General features: G+C 43.3%; 1 long non-coding RNA gene across 1 annotated transcript in view; it reads right to left on the bottom strand.

Annotated features, from left to right (window-relative positions):
• LOC118941150 overlaps positions 1 to 5,577 on the bottom strand; it is a 159,778-nt gene extending 154,201 nt beyond the window's left edge. The window contains exon 1 of the long non-coding RNA XR_005037451.1: positions 5,125 to 5,577. This is a non-coding gene — a long non-coding RNA (uncharacterized LOC118941150). The remainder of the gene's footprint in view (positions 1 to 5,124) is intronic.
• Between the last annotated feature and the right edge of the window lie 15,117 nt (positions 5,578 to 20,694).

Raw genomic sequence — 20,694 nt, forward strand, 5'->3', positions numbered from 1 at the left:
TTCATGACATAAAGTACATTTCTTTGCCACATTGTTTGCAGTTTTACTTTAGTGACTTATTGCAAATAGGATGCATGTTTTGGAATATTTTTGATTTTGTACAGGCTTCCTTTTTTTAACGTTGTCATTTAGGTTAGTATTGCGGAGTAACTACAGAGCTCTCTGAAATTAGGTGTCCCCCTTGGTCAGGTCAGAGTAATGATCTCTATGTTGATAAGTGTATTTTTCCCTTAATATTTTTTGTAATTTTGTACATTGTATATGTTCGATGTATTTATGCAGGGCTCATCTGTAAAAGAGACCCTATTTAGGACTTCCCTCTCAAAATAAAGGTTAAAAAAATAAATAAAAACTGTTGATCTATTCTCAGTTTTCTATCACAGCCATAAACTCTGTAACTGTTTTAAAGTCACCATTGGCCTCATGGTGAAATCCCTGAGTTGTTTCCTTCCTCTCCGGCAACTGAGTTAGGAAGTACGCCTGTATATTTGTAGTGACTGGGTGTATTGGTACACCATCCAAAGTGTAATTCTTAGTTTCACCATCCTTAAAGGGATATTCAATATCTGAATTGTCTTGAGTCAATAAGTATTCAAACCCCTTTGTTATGACAAGACAAAATACGTTTGGGAGTAAAAATGTGCTTAAGTTTCATGGACACACTGTGTGCAATAGTGTTTAACATGATTTTTTAGTGACTGCCTCATCTCTGTACCTCACACATATATTTATCCCTCAGTCAAGCTGTCAAATTCAAACACAGATTCAACCGAAGGGATATTCAGTGTCTGCTTTAGGTACCTTTCTTTGAGAGGCATTTGAAAACCTTGCAGGTTTTTGTGGTTGAATCTGTGTTTGAAATTGACAGCTTGACTAAGGGATAAATATACGTGTGAGGTACAGAGATGAGGTAGTCATTAAAAAATCATGTTAATTTCTCCATTCTCAAACGGATATTCAACGTATGCTCTTTTTTTTTTACCCATCTCTTATTTGCGAGGCTTTGGAAAAGCTCCCTGGTCTTTGTGGTTGAATCTGTGTTTCAAATTCACTGCTTGACTGAGGAACCTACAGATAATTGTATGTGTAGGGTACGGAGATGAGGTATCGTTGCAAAATCACGTTCAACACTATTATTGTTAAACAACTTATTTAGGCTTGCCATAACAAAGGGGTTGAATACTTATAGACTCAAGACATTTCAGCTTTTCATTTTTAATTCATTTGTAAACATTTCTGAAAACATAATTCCACTTTGACATTATGGGATATTGTGTAGGCCAGAGACACAAAATCTCAATTTAAACCATTTTAAAGTCAGCATGTAACACAACAAAATGTGGAAGAAGTCAAAGGGTGTGAATACTTTCTGAAGGCCCTGTATCTAAATGAGTCAACCCCATCTAGACACACACACAGAGCCGGCCTGCAGAGGAAATCCTTAGGTCTGCACTGATCCAGTTAATGTATGATGCTGCGGTTGAATATCATCTCTTAAGTATGAGCAACAGATTCACATACAGAAGAATGGAACTGATGGTGAGAGGAACATTCGGATGCTAAAACAATGGTACACATCGATGGTACACTTATTCCCTATGTAGTGCACAACTTTTGACCAGAGCCCCCATACATCTCTGGTCAAAAGTAGTGCACTACAAAGGGTATATGGTGCTATTTGAGACCTAACCTAAGAGAGCAAGATGTAGACAGATTAGAGCGATGGGCTTGTACAATATGTATTTCTATTACATGTTTGGAATATCACATGAGCTGCTGGCGGGTGACATTGTTCGTATATTCGTTAAAATTCTCCATATGAGCCTAATGTGATGATGAATGATTTCCACATTTCTGAAATGGATGGATCTAGTAGATTTGAAATCGGGTACAACTAAATATTATGATAATGTACTCTTGTGGTATTTAGATGTGATGTCAACCTCCCTCTGAGACATACAGTATTCTTGTAATTTACAACCTGTCTCTTCCACTTCAAGCACAGGTATGTACTGTGCTATAGGTGCTAGGATGGGGCCATCGAGTCCATGCCAGGGGTAGATCCATATAGTTCACTACCACTGATCATGAGCCTGCACCCCCATCCAGCCACTGTCACGTAAAGATGACAAAACACCCGGGTCCCAATACAGTACATTGGCATTACCATCAACTACCTACAGGACTGAAATCAAAGGTGGTTTGTTGAGGTTGAGGAACATTCAGAGACATCTGATGGTGGATTTGAATCAAACAGGTGTACTGCCGGATCATGGGATCCCCCCCTGACTGATGCTGCTGCAAACCCAGACGTTTGCCTCATGTGAACATTGACATCAAAGACTTTTCCCCCGCCCTTTCTTTAAAAGCCATAGGGAGGTTGTGGTGGTGCCAGGGCTGGAACGCCACTAAACAAAGGGACGTCCCACGCAGACTATTGAGATGATGTCTTCATTAATCAAATCAATACATGTGAATTCATCCTGTAACTATGCATGAAACATGCAATGAAATTAGGCCGCGTATTGTAGTCATACTGGTTCGACTTGAACACAGGGGAGGGAAGAGAGAAAGGGAAAGATTGGTCACTACATGACCAAAAGTATGTGGACACCTGCTCGTCAAACATCTCATTCCAAAATTATGGGCATTAATACGGAGTTGGTCCCCCCTTTGCTGCTATAACAGCCTCCACTCTTCTGGGAAGGCTTCCCACCAGATGTTGGAACATTGCTTCGGGGACTTGCTTCCATTCAGCCACAAGAGCATTAGTTTGGTCGGGAACTCCTGTTTAGCGATTAGGCTTGGCTCGCAGTCGGTGTTCCATTTCATACCAAAGGTGTTCGAGGTCAGGGCTCTGTGCAGGCCAGTCAAGTTCTTCGACACCAATCTCGTCAAACCATTTCTGTATGAACCTCAATTTGTGCACGGGGGCATTGTCATTCTGAAACTGGAAAGGGCCTTCCCCAAACTGTTGCCACAAAGTTGAAACCACAGAATTGACTGAAATGTCATTGTATGCTGTAGCATTAAGATTTCCCTTCACTGGAACTAAGGGGCCTAACCAGAACCATGAAAACAGCCCAGATCATTACTCCTCCTCCACCAAACCTTATAGTTGGTACTATGCATTGGGGCAGGAAGCGTTCTCCTGGCATCCGCCAAACCCTGATTTGTCCGTCAGACTGCCAGATGGTGAAGCGTGATTCATCCCTCCAGAGAATGCGTTTCCACTGCTCCAGAGTCCAATGGCGGCGAGCTATACACCACTCTAGCCGATGCACGGTATTGCACATGGTGATCTTAGGCTTGTGTGCGGCTGCTCGGCCATGGAAACACATTTCATGAAGCTCCCGACGAACAGTTATTGTGCTGACTTTGCTTCCAGAGGCAGTTTGGAACTAGGTAGTGAGAGTTGCAACCGAGGACAGAGGATTTTTATGTGCTACGTGCTTCAGCAGTCTGTAAGCTTGTGTGGCGACCACTTCGCGCTAAGCAGTTGTCGCTCCTCAACGTTTCCACTTCACAATAACAGTACTTACAGTTGACCGGAGCAGCTCTAGCAGGGCAGAAATTTGACGAACTGACTTGTTGGAAAGGTGCCACTTTGAAAGTCACTGAGCTTATCAGTAAGGACATTCTACTGCCAAAGTCTGTCTATGAAGATTGCATGGCTGTGTGCTCGATTTTAAATAATAATAAAAATATTGAAATAGCCGAATCTACTAATTTGAATGGGTGTCCACATACTTGTGTATATGTAGTGTATATTAGGCTGATGATGAAGAGGAGAAGGGGGGTTTACATACTGGTACTGGACATACAATACATATGGTTGGATTAGCAGCTGGGTAGAGCATATTTGGGTCTTTTTCTAACCAACAATCACAGATCAATAACATATGTAGTGTGAATCCCCATTGCCTCACATGTCATTACATTAATATGACATGTGAGGCAAAGTAATGAATGACCACGATATCTTAAAATGAACACAAGATACTACTATTGCTATTGCTCGGTGTCAAAATTGTATGTACATACCAAGTCTCTCTCTTTACCAGTAAATATCACCACATCAAACAAGTTATCCCCAAAAATGCAGGAAAGATAATCAAACAAACTTTTTGAGTGTTTCGGGAACCAGTAGTTATTTACTGACACCAGATCATATCCTGATTTGTGAATATTGTCTTTCAATACAGAAGGACAGACAGATTGAGGGGTACCCGGATGGAAGACGGGACAGAAAAGGGGAAAAAGATGGGAGGAGCATATAACAAAAAGAGAGAAGGGGCGACCCTATACTTCTAATTCCCAATACCCATATTGTAATACTAAAATAATCAAACTTGGCTGTCATCAGCCAAGCCGACATGCCCTTCATGCCTCCTTTAACACTTCATTATAACACACAACATCCTTTCGATACACACATCGATATATAACATGAAACGTGATTGGTACAACCCCACGAATGCGTAGGGAGTCACAGAAGAGTGATCCGCCATGAGAGTGATCCGCCAGGCACCTCTCACTCCAACCCCCCAGACCCAGTCTCCCTCCCTCTCTCTCTTTCTCCTCTGTCTGGACTCCCAAAACTGGATGCTCTGAATGCAGCCCCCTCCAAAATACCCTTCTAAATGCGACCAAGGGTAATCCTACAGGGAGGCACTTAAGATAGCATATGTTAGAGAACAGCAGAGGGGGGAGAGTAAGAGAGAGATAGGGAGATAGAGAAGGAGAGAGAGAGAGGGGATAGGATGGGGGATTGGGATCCTAGGGGAAACGTTTTAAAATAGTTGAAAAATGGAGCAAGGCATGAGGAGGGCGGGAGAAAGGAGAATCTGAGAGAAAGAAAGCAATAAATGTATGAAGAGGAAAAAAGGATATGAACAGACACACAGAGGCGTGAGGGACATTGACGGAATTATAAAAGATGAGGAAAAGTGAGGGGGCAAAAAAACACAAAAGCGATATAGAAAGTACTAGCACACATTTAGGAGATAAGTCTTGTTCCTTCTCTTTTTTTCCTCCTTTCCCCTTGATTTTGACCCTCTACTGGCCCCCCTTCTCTTCTCTCCCTCTAATGTTTCTTGGTAGTGCCGGTACTCTCTCTCCTACCTCTCTTGCTCTCCCACAGAACATGCTCTCCATTTTCTCACTCTTTTTTCTGCTGTCCCCTTTCATCTGTCCATTCCGTGAGCGTTCTCTTCTTTTCTTCGTCCTCTCTTCCAGAATGGGTATGTGAAGAAATTACTCAAAATGAACCGAATTTTACATTAAAGCTAGAGAGCAATTTTTAATATAAAGAGCTAAAATAATAGGGAGGAGTAGATGCACAAATCAATTGGTAGCATGCAGTCTGATGCAGGGACAATCCAGGGCCTATGTTTTCAGGGGCAGAGGAGGGGTGAAATGGGACTCGTCTCGCTGTACAAGAGGGAAAGACCCAAAGCAAGCAAGGCAAATAAAAAATCAAATAAAAAACTGAGCCCTGCGCTGGCTGCGGTCTCAGGCGAAAGTGGATAGTAGGCGTGTGAGGGAAGGAGTCAGCCCGGGTGTGTGTGCCTGTGTGTAAAGAGGTGGGAGGGGAGAAAAGGGAAAGCTAGCTAGAGCGAGACTGGGATTTCATGGTGAAATATCCAGGAGGGAGGGATAGAAGAGGAGGAGTGTGTTGTTGGGGAGAGAGGGAAGAGGAGGGGGTTGCTGGATTTTTTTTCCTTCTCTCTCCCAGTATTCATTTTTGTACTTCCATTTCTTCCCTCATTCCTGGGTTAATACATTTTCTCTCAGAAAGAGAGCGTAAGAGCACTGCTCTCTCCACTTTGTGTCTCTTTTTGCCTCCCTTCCTCTTTGCTTATTTTCCGCTCAGTCTCCCTTTTATTCAGGCAATTTTCTACATGTGCACTTGAACTCTAAATCCTGTCTGACATACCCTCCCCTTTCCCTCTTTCTCTCACGCTAGCTCTCTCTGTCTCTGCCTGTCTCTCTCTCTCTCTCTCTCTCCCAGACAGAGGATTGAAATAGTGCTTGCAGGCTAAACACGAGAGATATGGAGAGGGCGAGGGGGACAAAAAAGGGGAGAGAGATGTAAATAGAGGGAGGGTGTCAGAAGGTGAGTGTAGCTGGTGCATGAAGTCAGGCGCAGGAGAGCAGAATGAGTGAGCAACGTACTTTACTCAACAAGGCACAAGGTAACAATACACTTGACCAAAACAAGACGGTAAAGATAACGCACACGTGAACACAGCACCCGTCAAAATACCAGCCATCAAAATAAGCCTAACTGAACATGTAATAATACCGCACAACACCATGGGGGAAACAGAGGGTTTAAATACAGGAACAAATAATTGTGAAATGGAAAACATGTGTGTGAAAACAAAGACAAAACCAAAGGAAAAACAAAAGTGGATCGGCGATGTGGCGACGCCGAGCGCCGAGCGCCGCCCGAACAAGGAGAGGCACCGACTTCGGCGAAAGTCGTGACAGAGGGGAAGAGGCGTAGAAGGGCTGATTCAGAGCTGAGGGTGGCTCTGTGTGTGTGTGTGTGTGTGTGTGTGTGTGTGTGTGTGTGTGTGTGTGTGTGTGTGTGTGTGTGTGTGTGTGTGTGTGTGTGTGTGTGTGTGTGTGTGTGTGTGTGTGTGACTTATCATTTTTGTTACTTAATACTTTGGGTCTTAAAATTTGATTTAATGTGTGGTACACTGGTAAGCCTGAGGCAATGGCAAATATAGAAGAGGGAGGAAATCATCAAAACATAAACAGCAGCAAACTTCAGGGACCTCAAGACTGTCTCATTTAAAGCTGCAATAACCGAACACCACGAACTACACACATTCAAGAGTTCCCATAACAGCACAAACAGTGACGATGACTTGTCTTACATCTTTCAGTTGAGGGTTGGTTTATTTCCTGCATTATATTTAGCATTGTGCCTTCTTGTATTGTTAGCCCCTCTACTACTTATGGTGCGTACTACTCTGAGGCAATCATATATTTACACAAAAAGTCTATTCGGGGCCCGCTGCAAGGGTCCCCAGTCCGAGGTCGGTGGCGAGGTTCGCCGCTCCAAAGGCGCCACTTAAGTGGGCCAAGACTATGGTGGAGTGGGGTCCACGTCCCGCGCCAGAGCCGCCACCGCAGACAGATGCCCACCCAGACCCTCCCCCTATGGGTTTAGGTTTTGCGGGCGGAGTCCGCACCTTTGGGGGGGTGTACTGTCACATCCTGACCTTAGTTCCTTTATTATGTCTCTAGTTTAGTTTGGTCAGGGCGTGAGTTGGGGTGGGCATTCTATGTGTTGTGCTATGTTTTTGTATTTCTGTGTTTGGCCTGGTATGGTTCCCAATCAGAGGCAGCTGTTTGTCATTGTCTCTGATTGAGAACCATACTTAGGCAGCCTGTTTTCCCACTATGGGCTGTGGGTAGTTGTTTTCTGTGTCTGTGTTTACCATACAGAACTGTTTTGGTTTTTCATTTATTTCTCTTGTTCTTTTGTATTCTGTGTTCAGTTTAATAAATATATTATGGACACTTACCACGCTGCGCATTGGTCCGATCTCTCATACTCCTCGTCAGAGGAAGAAGAAAATCGTTACAGTGAAGAGCACTTTTTGCCAGTGTTGTCTGGTCCAGCGACGGTGGGTTTGTGCCCATAAGCGACGTTGTTGCCGGTGATGTCTGGTGAGGACCTGCCTTACAACAGATCTACAAGCCCACAGTCCAGCCTCTCTCAGCCTATTGCGGACAGTCTGATCACTGATGGAGGGATTGTGCATTCCTGGTGTAACTCGGGCAGTTGTTGCCATCCTGTACCTGTCCCGCATGTGTGATGTTCGGATGTACTGATCCTGTGCAGCTGTTGCAACATGTGGTCTGCCACTGTGAGGACGATCAGCTGTCCACCCTGTCTCCCTATAGCACTGTCTTAGGCATCTCACAGTACGGACATTGCAATTTATTGCCCTGGCCACATCTGCAGTCCTCATGACTCCTTGCAGCATGCCTAAGGCACGTTCACGCAGATGAGCAGGGACCCTGGGCATCTTTCTTTTGGTGTTTTTCAGAGTCAGTAGAAAAGCCTCTTGAGTGTCCTAAGTTTTCATAACTGTGACCTTATTTGCCTACCGTCTGTAAGCTGTTAGTGTCTTAACGACCATTCCACAGGTGCATGTTCATGAATTGTGGTTCATTGAACAAGCATGGGAAACAGTGTTTAACCCCTTTACAATGAAGATCTGTGAAGTTATTTGGATTTTTACGAATTATCTATGAAAGACAGGGTCCTGAAAAAGGGATGTTTCTTTTTTTGCTGAGTTTACAAGCAGGAACATAAAATAGCCACTATGACATATACATGAGCACAGGAGAGGATACTGTAGGCGGCTTTGATTCATATGTCATTAAGGTTGAAAAAGTCATTTCACCCGCTCTCCCTGTATGCATCCCAAATGGCACCATATTCCTTTAGTGCACTACTTTTGACGAGGGCTTTGGTCAATAGTATTGCACTATATCAACTATGGGGAATAGGGTGTCATTTGGCACATAACCCTGTCTTGTCACTGCACCAGTTAAGTTGCCTGGAATCATTCATCTAAGGTCAGTTTGTTCATATAGGGTACCTTTGTAGGTGGTCAGTGAACTTGCTAATGGTGTAGGCTATCTTCTCTCTGAGGCCACTGCACCAAACTTCATGTATAGGAATGGTGGCTGGGGAAAGAAACACATGGACATTAAATGAACAAGCCTGCCCTCTGCTGGTATAGCATGGTAGGTTATTATCCCTTACATCCATGCCTCATCCTCTGAAGAAGCAAAGGCATTTCAATTGTACTCATAGCTATCGCTTGCAATATCGCTTTGGAACTGTCTAAATACACCTAACTCCTAATTACATGGTCACAAGGTTGCCAGGCAGGCTACAAGCCAAGTTGCAGGGTAGGACTACATCAAAATGAGGAGAATACATATACTCCAACTGAAGGCAGTAACCCTACCCAGCAGCGAGATCTAGTGGGTTTTTATATCAGACATTCAACAGACATTCGCCGTTAAATCTCTTGCCTGCAATAACTTTTGCAATGCTTGCATCAGAACTCAGGATAAGACCCAGATGCAGACAGCTATCAAATCAAATCAAATGTATTTGTCACATACACATGGTTAGCAGATGTTAATGCGAGTGTAGCGAAATGATTGTGCTTCAAGTTCCGACCATGCAGTAATATCTAACAAGTAATATAACCTAATAATTCTAATAAACTACAGTGCCTTGCGAAAGTATTCGGCCCCCTTGAACTTTGCGACCTTTTGCCACGTTTCAGGCTTCAAACATAAAGATATAAAACTGTATTTTTTTGTGAAGAATCAACAACAAGTGGGACACAATCATGAAGTGGAACAACATTTATTGGATATTTCAAACTTTTTTAACAAATCAAAAACTGAAAAATTGGGCGTGCAAAATTATTCAGCCCCTTTACTTTCAGTGCAGCAAACTCTCTCCAGAAGTTCAGTGAGGATCTCTGAATGATCCAATGTTGACCTAAATGACTAATGATGATAAATACAATCCACCTGTGTGTAATCAAGTCTCCGTATAAATGCACCTGCACTGTGATAGTCTCAGAGGTCCGTTAAAAGCGCAGAGAGCATCATGAAGAACAAGGAACACACCAGGCAGGTCCGAGATACTGTTGTGAAGAAGTTTAAAGCCGGATTTGGATACAAAAAGATTTCCCAAGCTTTAAACATCCCAAGGAGCACTGTGCAAGCGATAATATTGAAATGGAAGGAGTATCAGACCACTGCAAATCTACCAAGACCTGGCCGTCCCTCTAAACTTTAAGCTCATACAAGGAGAAGACTGATCAGAGATGCAGCCAAGAGGCCCATGATCACTCTGGATGAACTGCAGAGATCTACAGCTGAGGTGGGAGACTCTGTCCATAGGACAACAATCAGTCGTATATTGCACAAATCTGGCCTTTATGGAAGAGTGGCAAGAAGAAAGCCCTTTCTTAAAGATATCCATAAAAAGTGTTGTTTAAAGTTTGCCACAAGCCACCTGGGAGACACACCAAACATGTGGAAGAAGGTGCTCTGGTCAGATGAAACCAAAATTGAACTTTTTGGCAACAATGCAAAACGTTATGTTTGGCGTAAAAGCAACACAGCTCATCACCCTGAACACACCATCCCCACTGTCAAACATGGTGGTGGCAGCATCATGGTTTGGGCCTGCTTTTCTTCAGCAGGGACAGGGAAGATGGTTAAAATTGATGGGAAGATGGATGGAGCCAAATACAGGACCATTATGGAAGAATGAACCTGATGGAGTCTACAAAAGACCTGAGACTGGGACGGAGATTTGTCTTCCAACAAGACAATGATCCAAAACATAAAGCAAAATCTAGAATGGAATGGTTCAAAAGTAAACATATCCAGGTGTTAGAATGGCCAAGTCAAAGTCCAGACCTGAATCCAATCGAGAATCTGTGGAAAGAACTGAAAACTGCTGTTCACAAATGCTCTCCATCCAACCTCACTGAGCTCGAGCTGTTTTGCAAGGAGGAATGGGAAAAAAATGTCAGTCTCTCGAAAACTGATAGAGACATACCCCAACGACTTACAGCTGTAATCGCAGCAAAAGGTGGCGCTACAAAGTATTAACTTAAGGGGGCTGAATAATTTTGCACGCCCAATTTTTCAGTTTTTGATTTGTTAAAAAAGTTTGAAATATCCAATAAATGTCGTTCCACTTCATGATTGTGTCCCACTTGTTGTTGATTCTTCACAAACAAATACAGTTTTATATCTTTATGTTTGAAGCCTGAAATGTGGCAAAAGGTCGCAAAGTTCAAGGGGGCCGAATACTTTCGCAAGGCACTGTACCTTATACACACAAGTGTAAAGGAATGGACACGAATATGTACATAAAAATATAGAAATGAGTGATGACCGAACGGCATAGGCAAGATGCAGTAGATGGTATAGAGTACAGTATATACATATGAGATGAGTAATGTAGGGTATGAAAACATTATATGAAGTGGCATTGTTTAAAGCGGCTAGTGATACATTACATCAAGATGGCAAGATGCAGTAGATGGTATAGCGTACAGTATATACATATGAGATGAGTAATGTAGGGTATGTAAACATTATATAAAGTGGCTAGTGATGAATTGATTACATACATTTTTCCATTATTAAAGTGGCTGGACTTGAGTCAGTATGTTGGCAGCAGCCACTCATTGTTAGTGATGGCTATTTAACAGTCTGATGACCTTGAGATAGAAGCTGATTTTCAGTCTCTCAGTCCCCGCTTTGATGCACCTGTACTGACCTCGCCTTCTGGATGATAGCGGGGTGAACAGGCAGTGGCTCGGGTGGTTGTTGTCCTTGATTATCTTTTTGGCCTTCCTGTGACATTGGGTGGTGTAGGTGTCCTGGAAGGCAGGTAGTTTGCACCCGGTGATGCGTTGTGCAGACCTCACTACCCTCTGGAGAGCCTTCCGCTTATGGGCGGAGCAGCTGCCGTACCATGCGGTGATACAGCCCGACAGGATGCTCTCGATTGTGCATCTGTAAAAGTTTCTGAGTGTTTTTGGTGACAAGCTAAATTTCTTCAGCCTCCTGAGGTTGAAGAGGCGCTGCTGCGCCTTCTTCACCACGCTGTCTGTGTGGGTGGACCATTTCAGTTTGCCCGTGATGTGTACGCCGAGGAACTTAAAACTCTCCACCCTCTTCACTACTGTTCCGTCAATATAGATAGGGGACTGCTCCCTCTGCTGTTTCCTGAAGTCCACAATAATCTCTTTTGTTTTGTTGACGTTGAGTGTGAGGTTATTTTCCTGACACCACACTCCGAGGGCCCTCACCTCCTCCCTGTAGGCCATCTCGTCGTTGTTGGTAATCAAGCCTACCACTGTAGTGTCGTCTGCAAACTTGATGATTGAGTTGGAGGCGTGCGTGGCCACGCAGTCGTGGGTGAACAGGGAGTACAGGAGAGGGCTGAGAACACACCCCTGTGGGGACCCAGTGTTGAGGATCAGTGGGGTGGAGATGTTGTTACCTACCCTCACCACCTGGGTGCGGTCCGTCAGGAAGTCCAGGACCCAGTTGCACAGGTCTTGAGCTTAATAACGAGTTTGGAGGGTACTATGGTGTTAAATGCTGAGCTGTAAACGATGAACAGCATTCTTACATAGGTATTCCTCTTGTCCAGATGGGTTAGGGCAGTGTGCAGTGTGATTGCGATTGCGTCGTCTGTGGACCTATTGTGGAGGTAAGCAAATTGGAGTGGGTCTAGGGTGTCAGGTAGGGTGGAGGTGAAATGGTCCTTGACTAGTCTCTCAAAGCACTTCATGATGACAGAAGTGAGTGCTACAGGGCGGTAGTCATTTAGCTCAGTTACCTTAGCTTTCTTGGGAACAGGAACAATGGTGGCCCTCTTGAAGCATGTGGGGACAGCAGACTGGGATAAGGAATGATTGAATATGTCTGTAAATACACCAGCCAGCTGGTCTGTGCATGCTCTGAGGAAGTGGCCGGGGATGCTGTCTGGGCCTGCAGCCTTGCGAGGGTTAACACGTTTAAATGTTTTACGTTGGCTGCAGTGAAGGATTGGAGATATTTGATATGAGTCTGGAAGGAGAGTTTACAGTCTAGCCAGACACCTAGGTACTTATAGATGTCCACATATTCTAGATCGGAACCATCCAGGGTGGTGATGCTAGTTGGGCGTGCGGGTGCAGGCAGCGAACGGTTGAAAAGCATGCATTTGGTTTTACTAGCGTTTAAGAGCAGTTGGAGGCCACGGAAGGAGTGTTGTATGACATTGAAGCTCATTTGGAGGTTAGATAGCACAGTGTCCAAGGAAGGGCCAGAAGTATACAGAATGTTGTTGTCTGCGTAGAGGTGGATCAGAGAATCGCCCGCAGCAAGAGCAACATCATTGATATATACAGAGAAAAGAGTCGGCCCGAGAATTGAACCCTGTGGCACCCCCATAGAGACTGCCAGAGGACCGGACAACATGCCCTCCGATTTGACACACTGAACTCTGTCTGCAAAGTAGTTGGTGAACCAGGCAAGGCAGTCATTAGAAAAACCGAGGCTACTGAGTCTGCCGATAAGAATATGGTGATTGACAGAGTCGAAAGCCTTGGCCAGGTCGATGAAGACGGCTGCACAGTACTGTCTTTTATCGATGGCGGTTATGATATCGTTTAGAACCTTGAGCGTGGCTGAGGTGCACCCGTGACCGGCTCGGAAACCAGATTGCACAGCAGAGAAGGTACGGTGGGATTCGAGATGGTCAGTGATCTGTTTGTTGACTTGGCTTTCGAAGACCTTAGATAGGCAGGGCAGGATGGAAATAGGTCTGTAACAGTTTGGGTCCAGGGTGTCTCCCCCTTTGAAGAGGGGGATGACCGCGGCAGCTTTCCAGTCCTTGGGGATCTCAGACAATATGAAAGAGAGATTGAACAGGCTGGTAATAGGGGTTGCGACAATGGCGGCGGATAGTTTCAGAAATAGAGGGTCCAGATTGTCAAGCCCAGCTGATTTGTACGGGTCCAGGTTTTGCAGCTCTTTCAGAACATCTGCTATCTGGATTTGGGTAAAGAAGAAACTGGGGAGGCTTGGGCGAGTAGCTGCGGGAGGGGCAGAGCTGTTGGCCGAGGTTGGAGTAGCCAGGAGGAAGGCATGATTATCATGGATTTATCGGTGGTGACCGTGTTACCTAGCCTCAGTGCAGTGGGTAGCTGGGAGGAGGTGCTCTTGTTCTCCATGGACTTAACAGTGTCCCAGAACTTTTTGGAGTTAGAGCTACAGGATGCAAATTTCTGCTTGAAAAAGCTGGCCTTTGCTTTCCTGACTGACTGCGTGTATTGGTTCCTGACTTCCCTGAACAGTTGCATATTGCGGGGAATATTCGATGCTATTGCAGTCCGCCACAGGATGTTTTTGTGCTGGTCGAGGGCAGTCAGGTCTGGAGTGAACCAGGGGCTATATCTGTTCTTAGTTCTGCATTTTTTGAATGGAATATGCTTATCTAAGATGGTGAGGAAGTTACTTTTGAAGAATGACCAGGCATCCTCAACTGACGGGATGAGGTCAATGTCCTTCCAGGATACACGGGCCAGGTCGATTAGAAAGGCCTGCTCGCAGAAGTGTTTTAGGGAGCGTTTGACAGTGATTAGGTGTGGTCGTTTGACTGGTGACCCGTAGCGGATACAGGCAATGAGGCAGTGATCGCTGAGATCCTGATTGAAGACAGCGGAGGTGTATTTGGAGGGCCAGTTGGTCAGGATAACGTCTATGAGGGTGCCCTTGTTTACAGATTTAGGGTTGTACCTGGTGGGTTTCTTGATGATTTGTGTGAGATTGAGGGCATCTAGCTTAGATTGTAGGACTGCCGGGGTGTTAAGCATATACCAGTTTAGGTCACCTGGCAGAACAAACTCTGAAGCTAGATGTGGGGCGATCAATTCACAAATGGTGTCCAGGGCACAGCTGGGAGCTGAGGGGGGTCGGTAAGCAGGCGGCAACAGTGAGAGACTTATTTCTGGAGAGATTCATTTTTAAAATTAGAAGTTCGAACTGTTGGATATGGACCTGGAAAGTATGACATTACTTTGCAGGCTATCTCTGCGGTAGACTGCAACTCCTCCCCCTTTGGCAGTCCTATCTTGACGGAAAGTGTTATAGTTGGGTATGGAAATCGCCGAATTTTAGGTGGCCAGGATTCAGACACAGCAAGGACATCAGGGTTTGCAGAGTGTGCTAAAGCAGTGAGTAAAACAAACTTAGGGAGGAGGCTTCTGATGTTGACATGTATGAAACCAAGGCTTTTTCGATCACAGAAGTGAACAAATGAGGGTGCCTGGGGACATGCAGGGCCTGGGTTTACCTCCACATCACCCGCGGAACAGAGGAGGAGTAGGATGAGGGTGCGGCTAAAGGCTATCAAAACTGGTCGCCTAGAGCGTTGGGGACAAAGAATAAAAGGAGCAGATTTCTGGGCGTGGTAGAATATATTCAGGGCATACTTCCTGGTCGTAATGTTGGTGAGTTGACGTTGCTCTTATATCCAATAGTTCCTCCCTACTGTATGTAATAAAACCTAAGATTACCTGGGGTAACAATGTAAGAAATAACACAAAAAAAACAAAATACTGCATAGTTTCCTAGGAAAGCGAAGCGAGGCAGCCATCTCTGTCAGTGCCCGGAAGATGTGTATTAACCCAAACAGGGCAGGCAAAAGACAGGTCAAGGGCAGGCAGAGGTCTGGAATCCGATCAGGGTGTGACAGATTGTCATTGAAACATTAAACCAAGTGCTAATTATTCTAAAAAGGTCTGACCTACTTTTCCAACCTTTGATTTGCATTAAAAGTCAAGTGTTGATTTGATACAAATAATAAAATCATGTAAAAATGCATTTGAATCTATTGTTAGCAATAACTTTTGCATTGATTGTCATAGAAAAATCAAAACAAGTGCTACTTATTCTAAAAAGGTCTAGCCTACTTTTACAACCTTAGATTTGCATAGAAAGTAAAGTGTTGATTTGATACAAATAATCAAATCATATACAGTTGAAGTTGGAAGTTTACATACACCTTAGCCAAATACATTTAAACTCCGTTTTCACAATTCCTGACATTTAATCCTAGTAGGAATCCCTGTCTTAGGTCAATTAGGATCACCACTTTATTTTAAGAATGTGAAATGTCAGAATAACACTAGAGAGAACTATTTATTTCAGCTTTCATTTCTTTCATCACTTTCCCAGTGGGTCAGAAGTTTACATACACTCAATTAGTATTTGGTAGCATTGCCTTTAAATTGTTTGACTTGGGTCAAACGTTTCGGGTAGCCTTCCACAAGCTTCCCACAATAAGTTGGGTGAATTTTGGCCCATTCCTCCTGACAGAGCTGGTGTAACTGAGTCAGGTTTATAGGCCTGACTCATTTGCGACCAAGCTTTAACTTCCTGACTGATGTCTTGAGATGTTACTTCAATATATCCACATCATTTTCCTACCTCATGATGCCATCTATTTTGTGAAGTGCACCAGTCCCTCCGGCAGCAAAGCACCCTTACAACAGGATGCTGACACCCCCGTGCTTCACGGTTGGGATGGTGTTCTTCAGCTTGCAAGCCTCCCCCTTTTTCCTCCGAACATAACGATGGTCATTATGGCCAAACAGTTCTATTTTTCTTTCATCGGACCAAAGGACATTTATCCAAAAAGTTTGATCTTTGTCCCCATGTGCAGTTGCAAACTGTAGTCTGGCTTTTTAATGGCGGTTTTGGAGCAGTGGCTTCTTCCTTAACTGAGTGGCCTTTCAGGTTATGTCGATATAGGACTCGTTTAACGTGGATATAGATACTTTTGTACCTGTTTCCTCCAGCATCTTCACAAGGTCCTTTGGTGTTGTTCTTGGATTGATTTGCACTTTTCGCACCAAAGTACGTTAATCTCCAGGAGACAGAACGCATCTCCTTCCTGAGTGGTATGACGGCTGTGTGGTCCCATGGTGTTTCTACTTGTTTGTACATATGAACGTGGTACCTTCAGGAGTTTGGAAATTGCTCCCAAGGATGAACCAGACTTGTGGAGGTATTCCATTTTTTTTCTGAGGTCTTGGCTGATTTCTTTTGATTTTCCCATGATGTCAAGCAAAGAGGCACTGAGGTTGAAGGTATGCCTTGAAATACATCCACAGGCACACCTCCAATTGACTCAAATGATGTCAATTAGCCTATCAGAAGCTTCTAAAGCCATGACATAATTTTCTGGAATTTTCCAAGGTGTTTAAAGGTACAGTCAACTTAGTGTATGTAAACTTCTGACCCACTGGAATTGTGATACAGTGAATTATAAGTTAAATAATCTGTCTGTAAACAATTGTTGGAAAAATAACCGACTTGTCAAAACTATAGGTTGTTAAGAAGAAATGTGTGGAGTGGTTGAAAAACGAGTTTTAATGACTCCAACCTAAGTGTATGTACACTTCCGACCTCAACTGTACATACACAACTTGAAGAAACTACATATTAAGCAATTGAGCACGTTCTGATTGGCCAGTGAGGGTCCAAGCCTTGACACACCCAAAAATGGTTTATTCATCAAAACCCAGCCCTTTTGCGCCATCGCCAGCTACTGCACCCATCATTTAGGTTGTGAAAATATTTCTGTCACACCACACAGCCAGTACTGAGATTTACCATTGCATTATGTTTGTTAAAATAGATCCTTGGGGGTGTGTGTGAGAGAGAGTGTGAGTGGATGTCTTTAGATATTGTTTTTATGTATACACTCTTAGAAAAAAAGGGTTCCAAAAGCGTTCTTTTTTTTTTAACCTTTATTTAACTAGGCAAGTCAGTTAAGAACAAATTCTTATTTTCCATGACGGACTAGGAACAGACTAGGAACTGCCTGTTCAGGGGCAGAATGACAGATTTTTACATTGTCAGCTCAGGGGTTTGAACTTGCAACCGGGTTACTAGTCCAACGCTCTAACCACTAGGCAACCCTGTGCCCCCATAGGAGAACCCTTTTGGGTTCCATGCAGAACCGTTTTGGATTCCGTGGAGAACCCTCTGTAGAAAGGTCTCTACATGGAACCCAAAAGGTTTCTTAATGGTTATCCTATTGGGACAGCCGAAGAACCCATTTAGGTTCCAGATAGCACCTTTTTTTCTATATACTAACAATCACTAAGATCTGATGATTTGAACATGTATTCACATGACTTGATTAGTAACCCCATCTGTCCAAAGACTAAATATAGTACAATATCATGAACTTACATTGTAGACAAACACTTTGGCTGATAAAAAAAGAAATATGTACCAATGGAAATAATACATTTCTGTTTTTGGACATGAATGGGTTAAGAGCTCACCTGTCATTCATCTAAACCATTATGGTGGAAAATTACAATTACACTGAGACAATCTGACTATGTCTGGCCTAGTCGTAAGTCTGGGCGTACAGCTAAGATCCGTTTGAAGGTGACCAGAGTCTTGGTATATCATGTTTTTTTGGTATCTGTCAAGGACACAGCTGTGTGGCGATATGAGGAGAACAGGAGCTAGCTTGAGCAGCAGCACCTAGATATCAGCGGAAAGGGGTAACAAAACTGACGTTATTACTTGTTTGCACTCTATGTTCCCACCAGGCTCTCACACATCTGCTAACTGCCACGTAGAAAAAGAGGTTGTATTTTATAAAAGCTGAGACCCAACTCTGTTCGTTGGGCCCTTAGCTCTGCACCATTGAGTAATTGTTAACTGCTCAAGATTTGGAAATATTATAATAAAGTTGTTGTTTGAAGAATCTACAGTCTCGCTTTCTTTTTTACACAACACCATCTAACATCATTTTATAAAATAGTCAACTTCTCTTTCAAGGTTGCAACAAGCTTTACTCTGTCGATTGACCTGCATGCCTGTGCAAGGGCGGGGTTGTTGTTGTTTTCAAAAAACTATTGAGAAAATGGCAAGTTTGTCCACTGAACACTACACGATTGGATAATGGAGAGTACACAAATCATCTCCATTAAAAACACCAGCACTGGGCACCCCCTCATATTCACACCAGCTTGTTTTTACTTTGCGTTAGCAGCATGGCTTTCATATAATTTGCGGGCAATTTAATGGCACATGTACCATTTTTAATAAATGTTCTGTTTTACATCTTTGTAATACTAGACAAATATCAGGCACTACTTTTCTGTTATCATTTGCTGCATTGCGAACACAAACTTTTCGATAAACTTAAATGAGCAAAAACAAACTCAGAAGCCATACACGTTTGATACGTGTTCATTTATTTTTTATATTTTTTATAATATGTTTATTATTTTACAATAAAAAAATCAAATAAAAAGACAGCAATACTAGCAATGACATTCATTGTACTGTTGAATGGGATGGCCAATTTAGAGGACAAAACAAAACTTAACTCACATACACAAAATAAAACTAAATCCTATTAGGTGGTACATGTATAAGAAGACAGCATATAGTCATTACAAGCAGTGTAGTTAAGTCAAAAATAAATATTGAGTGGAGTACAGCACAGAGTAGCAGCAGATCGTCAACCCAGTTATGAAGCGGGACTAGACCATTTATCCAGTATCGGCTGCCATATTTTGTAAAACATTGGACTTCTATTGGAGGCATTGTATCAAATCTTTTCCATATGTATTACATTCCCTAAATCCTGTAACCACATTTCAAAGGTAGGTACAGTCTCCAGTTTCCAAAATTGCAATATGAGCCTTTTGGCTAATAGAGTACAAAGAGAGACAGCTTTCCCTTCGTGATTATTCCCATCAACTGTGCCAAACAGAGCGGTCAATGGGTCTGGGGCTAGAACTCTATCAAAGGCTCTAGATAAATAATCAAAAATGAGAGACCAGTAAACATGTAACTTAGGGCATGTCCAGAATAAGTGGGTCAACGTCCCCTCATCCTGCTTGCACCTCTCACACAGTGGTGAGGTGTCCGGGAATATTTTATGCAGTTTTACTTTTGAGTAATGTAACCTGTGTATCACCTTAAACTGTACAAGGTTGTGTCTGGCATTCACTGAACTGTGGTTTATATTCCTGAGAGCTTCTACCCAGTCCTCATCTGAGATTTCTGAGCCAAGTTCTTGTTCCCAAGCCCTTTTAATGGTGTCTGTGGATACCTCTATGTGGGCTTGTAGCACATCATACAGTCTAGAGACCGACCCTTTTGAATGGGGTTTGACAAGGATCAAGCTATCTAATGTAGGACTATTTGGCTTCATGCCATACTGTGGGATATGTGTCCTTACGAAATTCCTGATTTGGAGGTATCTGAAAAAATGTGTTGTTGGCATGTTGAACTTTCCCTGTAATTGTTGAAATGAAGCTAACTGACCATCTATGTATAGATTACCAATTGTTGTGAGCCCCTTCTCCCTCCACTGTGAAAACACCACATCATCCAATGCGGGGTGGAAAGCATGATTCAGGCAAATCGGGCTGTCAATGTATACAGTGGGTATGTTAAGGAAATACCTAATCTATTTCCAGATCCTAAGCATATGACAAATGACTGGGTTAGAGTCATAAGTGGATTTTTTCACATATGATGGGCTATTAACAAGTGCAGGGAGTGAGGAACGTTGACAGGAGGCCTGCTCAATCAAAAGCCATGCAGGCATATCCTTCTGTCTCATCGCAGGTAAGCTTTCCCTCCAGAAAGACACAATGTTCAGATTAGCAGCCCAATAATACAGTTTAAAGTGAGGAAGGCCAAAGCCCCACTCTATTTTGTACTTGCATAAATGCTTCTTTGAAATTCTGGCTGCCTTGTTATCCCATAAAAATGGAGTTACTATTGAATCCAGTTTCTTAAAATAGCTTTGTGGTATGAAATTGGGTAGACATTGGAAGAGGTAGAGAAACCTGGGTAGGACAACCATTTTAATAGCGTTTATACGACCAACCAAGGAGATAGGCAGAGTTTTCCAAAAATCTATATTTTGTTTAAGCTGATATATTTTCATGTCCCAATTCGCTTTCAATAGCTGATCAAGGTCTCTTGTCACTACAATGCCAAGGCTTGTGAACTTGTCCATCACTGTTAGAAACGGGGTAGATTGCAGAAATTGCATATCCACAGGCCGTGATA

Source organism: Oncorhynchus mykiss, chromosome 18, assembly GCF_013265735.2.
Source record: "Oncorhynchus mykiss isolate Arlee chromosome 18, USDA_OmykA_1.1, whole genome shotgun sequence".
Classification (NCBI taxonomy): domain Eukaryota; kingdom Metazoa; phylum Chordata; class Actinopteri; order Salmoniformes; family Salmonidae; genus Oncorhynchus; species Oncorhynchus mykiss.